Consider the following 6,625-nt stretch of genomic DNA (forward strand, 5'->3'; position numbering starts at 1 on the left):
AACAGTTTTGTTGGGTGGGTAAAATATTCAGCGTGACCCAAGCCCGTCGGTGTTTCCCTAACATATTTGAGCCAGGGAATATTACAACCCCGATCCCAGGCCATGCAGTCAATTAATATCTGCTTACTTAGCGAGGCTTCTGGGTTTGTCCATATTTTGATCCAACTTGTGAGGGGTTTGAGTTGCAACCTGTCACTAATGTGAGTGAGACCCAATTCCTCATGAACAATATGGGAAGATGTACTCTGGGGAACTTTCAATACCTGTCTCAAATATTTGTTTTCTTCTATTTGAAGCTTTTTTGTGAATCGATAAAGCCCCAAACCTCACTACCATATAGAACGTTGGCACAGCATACAGAGCTATACAAATTCAATATTTGCTCTGGGGACTGATGGCCTAGCCTTTTTGTGAAATTCATAATTGCCCCTACAGAGCTAATTCATGTATTGCATTTCTCATCTGCTAAGGCTTTGAAACTGAGGCGGCTATCAACTAATATCACCAAATAAGAAAATGCCTGCACATTTTCCAATCTATGGGGGCCTATTGTGTAATTACATTTCCTATTTGGTCTTTCTCCCATTTCCATAATGTATGATTTAGTCAGATTGGGTGACAAATCTAAGCTATCCATAAAACGTACAAAGCAGTCTATAAGGCACTGGAGTCCACATGCAGTGCATGCCAAAAGCACCGCGTCGTCCACGTAAAGTGACACGGGAATCCCTCTCGTTCCTATCTGTGGACAGTCCACCCCTAAGGCTCCAAGCACCTGGGCTAAACCATTTATATATAGGGTGAATAGGAAGGGTGCCAGAATACAACCCTGCCTTACTCCCCTTGAACATAGGAAGTGGTCGGTGGTACTTCCCTTATCATCATATCTGACCTGGGCAGAGGTATTATGATGCAATGCTCTTAAAATATTTATCAGTCTTGGATCAACTCCCCAATAATTCCCACAGTTTCTTTCGATTTACCCAGTCAAAAGCTGCCGTCAAATCCATGAAAGCCAAGTACACTGTCCCCTCATAGCCGGACAGTGTACTTGGCTACCAGGAGATATAAATTGAGGCATTGATCGGAGGTGGAGCGGCCATACCTGAACCCATACTGGGCATCAGTAATTATATCATATTCATCTGCCCAATCCATTAATTGATTAAGAATGGCCCTCCCTAGCACTTTCCCTGTCACGTCAATAAGTGAGATGGGCCGATGACATTGTGGGTTATTCCTATTACCCTTTTTAAATATGGGTACGATTGGGACTGTGGACCAGGACGCTGGCATCTTTGTCTCCACTGCTGAATTTATTATCCTAGTTAATATGGGCGCCCAGAGTTCTATCTGGCTCATAAGGAGGTCTGGAGGGATCCCATCGGGGCCCGGAGCCTTTTTTCCGTGTCAGCCCCTCAATGCCCGCCTTTATCTCACCCAGAGAAACAATTGTCTGGGAAGGACTCACAATTTCTACTTCTGCTGAGGTCAAATCATCAGTACTGCCGTAAATATAAAGGCCCCGGAAATGCTCAAGCCAGGTTTCTGGTAGAATGTGACATACCAGCTTAGGTTTATTTGTGTCCTGGAAACAGGGGTCATTAATAACTTTCCAGAAAGAGGTCGAGTCCTTTAACCCGGCCGCTTCTCCCAAGTTCTCCCAGGCCTGCTTCTGCAGTGAGATCTTGTGGCATTTCAATTTCTTTTTATACCGGGCCCTGCAATTTGACACCTTCATCTTGTCTTAGGGTACGATTTTTAGGACTGACTTCAGTTCCCTCAGAGCAGTAGAGCATTGGTGATCAAACCACCTGGGGGTGTCAAGATCCTTATTCGTCTTTCTACTCCTGAGTAGGCCATCAATTTGTTGGGCAACACCCTCAAATGCTTCGATCAAGTCTACCCCCTCCACTTCTAGATCTAGACACTTCCAAACCTGCTGTTCACTCTGTTCCAATAAAGTTCTATAAAATGCTTCGCCATCAATATTGACCCATCTTAGTCTCCTACCCTGATCGGTAGCTTTAGTTAAGCCTCCGGCCACCCTTTGGCAAAAATGATTGATCAGGTTTGGGTCCCTAATGGACAACCAATGGATTATGATCACTAAAAATATTGACCTCTACATTAAAACTTGTAATCCAGCACTTTCCCGTGTGGGTGACAAAAATAAAATCAATGATGAAGTCCCTTCCCCTACCTTTGAAGGTTGGGTTGACCGGCCTATTCTTCCCCACTCTAATCAGATCCATGGTATATGTGAGGGCATGTATGCCCAGGACCTTACTCAGCACCCTTTCCTCCCTTGAGTGTTCCAGATGCCAACCCTCTACCATTGGATAAGATGGCCATTTTCCCCCTCTGATTTTTAGGAAGGGGCACGGATGGCAGTTAAAGTCACCCGCTAATACCAGCTGGGATCTCATTACCCCTTGCTCTTCTATTCCTACCTGTCGAACTCCTAGTTCAGTCAAACATAAGGGCTGTCCCACGGTGATGGCATTATAAAAGTTAGGTTAAAACCCTTGTTACGATACCTAATCCCCAACGTACAGTCCGAATCCCAACCCAAATCCTCCCATCTCCCTTGTAGTCTCAAATCCACATAAGTGGTCAGACCACCTTTTGCTCACCCCGAGACTGCCTTGCGTGCAGGAACAAAAAACATTTTGTATCCTTCTACGGCAGGGACATTGCTATTTATCTCCCATGTATCCTGTAGGCAAATGATGTGGTATTTCTTTATATAAGCTAGCCAGTTATGGTTTTTAATTTTGGATGAGAATCCCGCTGTATTCCAGGAGATTATCTTGATGTCTCTGGGTGTTTGGCTGCCTAGGCTTTCAGGCATAGGACAGCTGTACATTCTGGAGGGCTCACCAGATTCACCAACATTTCCCACTGAACCCGCCCTACTATGCTCTCCGTCTCCCACAGGAAGAATGGGATCACTTAACATTGATGTGCCTGACCCTCCTAAGGCTCCAATAGGGGGCAGACCCTCCCGTATAATGCCATTCTCAAGTGACAACCCGCATGTCAGTCAGTCTATTTTATTTGAGGCTGAAACACTATGAAGAGGTGCGTAACGGTTGGTTAGCGGGACTGTCCAACCCTCCCCATGTGGTCCGGCTAAATTCCGCCTAAAATCACCTTGGTTTTTCACACGCATCATGTCCCTATAGAAAAAAACTCAGGGGGAGCATTCTGATGCTTGACCCCTCCCTCACCCTGGTATGGACTCCTGCGTTGGTCAGAGAGAAGGTCTCTTACTAACTCTGGATGCCTTAAATTTAGTATCACTCAGTCTCCTGGGAAACTCTTCCTACTGTTTCCAATCCAGGACACCCTCCTTGCCATTAGAATGTGCCTATGATGAAGAATACCAAAACCTGTGTTTTTGACCAGCCAATGAGCAGTCTTGTTAATCAGGGTTCTCTGGGTTTCATCTCTATCGTCCCTGCAAGCCGAGACCCCTGTCAAGACCACTGTATAGGGGCATGATGCTGGCGGCAGGTCTAAAAATGGCAGACCCCCATTGCTCTGTACAAGGTCTGCTGATATTGGCTCTATTTCTTCCCGCCATTGGTCCCTTGTTTATGACCTCATTTGCTCCTTCACGCTGTCCACAGTCATGAGTCCCCTCCCCCCAATCCCTCATTGCTCGTGGCTGACTTAGGGCGTGGTGCAACCTCTAATACCCCCGCCCGAGCCCCATGGTGGTGGAGGACACACTGCTGCCTTGTACAAGTAGCAGGGAAAGTTTCCCTTCAATCACCTTCATTTTCTCATACACAGGCCCTAAGTGGGTGATTAACATTGATTCCAGCTTTGACCACAAAACATTTTCCGTTCCCTGATTCAACTCTGTATTCCCGCAATTTTGACACTGTAAATTAGCTATAGGCCCCTCTACATCTTTGACCCTACTCGTTTTTGCCACACCACTCTTTTTTGGTTTGGGTCTCGACAGATGCTGCCCCCCTCCCCTCGTTCGAGTGCCCAAAGCCATGGAATCAACTGAGGGCGAGGCCGTCTGTGTAGTGCCCGTAGCTTTTAGGGCCTTCTTTGATCGTGTGAACACCTCCCCGCCTGCCCTAGGTGTAGTTCCTAAGTCTAATCCATCCACAGCTGGTACCAGCTTCCATTCCCCCGTCCCTGGCCCATCGGGTGGCAAAGAAATTAGGTTGGAATGCCCCTCCGACTCTTCTATGGTGATATGTGACTGACATAAGTTAGTGATAGACAAATCAATGGAATGTGTTGGCAAACCCGCCCACTGTGACAGAGGGGTGGCATGAACTAAGACCCTTGTGCTGTTACTGGGAATTAAATTAAGTTGACTTGAGGGGGTCCCCACATTGGGAGATTTACATGTGGCTATAGTTCCCATAGATGATCGCTTATGTTCTAGAATTGTGTCTAGCGATAATCTCTTCTCTGTCAGCTGAATTTCATGAATTAGCAACGACTCAGCTCTTGTGAGAAAGGCGTCAAGAGTCTACCCTGCCCCCCACCGCAGAGATTGTCACCTTGCGCTTACTCATGCTGGTAGGTGTAAAAAAAAAAAAATTGTTTGAGATTGTTTTACACTCAATAGAAGAAACATGAAATCAGGGGGAAAAACAGTACAGGTCGGGGCCCTAAAAACTACTGGGATTCGAGTGTGCTTCTGTCCCTTAGTGCATGAATCTCCTAATGCCTTGAGATCGTAATACAGCCCTCCTGATTCTAGGTACTGAAATACGGGACAGCTGAACAATGTTTACAAACCAGTCCGTGATGCTTCCTCCCAATATCTTCCAGTCCAACAGTGGTGAGGGACTCCAGCAACAAACACAAGGGGGGGTGGCCTAGCCCAGCCTCTTCCGGCCTTTGACGGGCACGGATGGGCCTGCCCTTGGCCCGGGCACACCCGCGCGCGCCCCGCGCTGCGGGAGGCGCGAAGCTGTTTTAAGCGCCTCGGGCTCTTTGCGATGATGTGGGCGGTGTGCGCCACTCAAGGGTGCTGACAGTTGTAGTCCCCGGGGCCCTGGAGCAGCCGTCTCATGCGGCGAGGGAGCCCGGAGAGAGTCCGCTTCGGAGGCTGTGTGGCAGGAAGGTCGGCTCCCCGGCAATAGCAGGTGCTGGCAGAGGTAGTTTAAAAAGAATCCCGCGCTGCGGGAGGTGGGAAGCTGTTTTAAGCGCCTCTGGGCGCTTTGCGATGAGGTGGGCGGTGTGCGCCACTCAAGGGTGCTGGCAGTTGTAGTCCCCGGGGCCCTGGAGCAGCCGTCTCATGCGGCAAGGGAGCCTGGAGAGAGTCTGCCTCGGAGGCTGTGTGGCAGGAAGGTCGACTCCCCGGCAATAGCAGGTACTGGCAGAGGTATTTTAAAAAGAATCCCGCGCTGCGGGAGGCACAAAGCTGTTTTAAGCACCTCCGGGCGCTTTGCGATGACGTAGGCGGTGTGCTCCACTCAAGGGTGCTGACAGTTGTAGTCCCCGGGGCCCTGGAGCAGCCGTCTCATGCGGTGAGGGAGCCGGGAGAGAGTCCGCCTCGGAGGCAGGAAGGTCGGCACCCCGGCAATAGCAGGTACTGGCAGAGGTAGTTTAAAAAGAACGCCTCAGTCATCCAAAGGGAGGAATGGGTGGGATAATGTTAGCCTACTTGTCTTTAATAAAATCCAGATTTTCCAGTCATGGTAATAGGAGAATCGCAATTTCATTACAAGAACGTAGGCTACATTATGCATGTTGGTAGCTTTGTAAGACTACATCAGTCATGGGTTCGATAGGTTTGCAACAGTGTTGTGCAAAAGTGCTAGCATTTGACCAATCAGCAGCTTTGAGAATGTCATCCAACTTACCTCCAGACCATGGAGATTTACTGGCCATAGCACCTCTAAGAGAGTGAGCTAAAAAATTCTTAAAGTCAATACCAGCTAAATTCATGACAGTTTTAACACATCTGGCAATAGAGGTTGAGGTTATACCTTTATGGGGTTTAACAAAGGATATATGTAACAGGTTCACACCTTGGGCACGAAGAACAGACATTCTGCGATCATATTCTCTCATGCAATCTACTACACAAAGTTTGGGGCACAAAACAAAACGAGGATAAAAGATTGAATCAGACATAGTTTTAGTTCTTCTATATAACTCGAATGTGGCACCAAACATGTTATAGGATCTTTTTGGGATTTCAAGGGATAGGACATTAGAAACCCTTCGGCAGGAGATTAAGCATAGCAGCGTTGCAAGTTTGATGGAAAGATTTTTTCTATTCAGGAGAATATTATCCGGCCAGTTGGAGAAAAGATCTAGAATTAACTTATTGTACCAAAGACTCTCGTATTTGGGCTTAGGAGGTCTTCTCAGACGAATGCTTTTCATTACTCTGCAAACAATGACATTTTTACCTACCATTTTTGCCGTTGACAAGGACATAGCCAGCAGAGATAGCTGATCTATAGCAGTTGATAATTCTGTAGCTGAGACCCCTTTCAAACTGTTCAACAGAAAGTTCACTATGCCAACAATAGGTGCCTCCAAGGAATCCAGAGTCCTTTCCAGGCAACAACGTACCCAACTTCTCCATATGTTGCTATATCTGTAGTGAGTGCCTGGGAACTAAGACTCACTG

The sequence above is a fragment of the Lissotriton helveticus genome, chromosome 6 (genome assembly GCF_964261635.1).
Source record: "Lissotriton helveticus chromosome 6, aLisHel1.1, whole genome shotgun sequence".
Taxonomy (NCBI): Eukaryota; Metazoa; Chordata; class Amphibia; order Caudata; family Salamandridae; genus Lissotriton; species Lissotriton helveticus.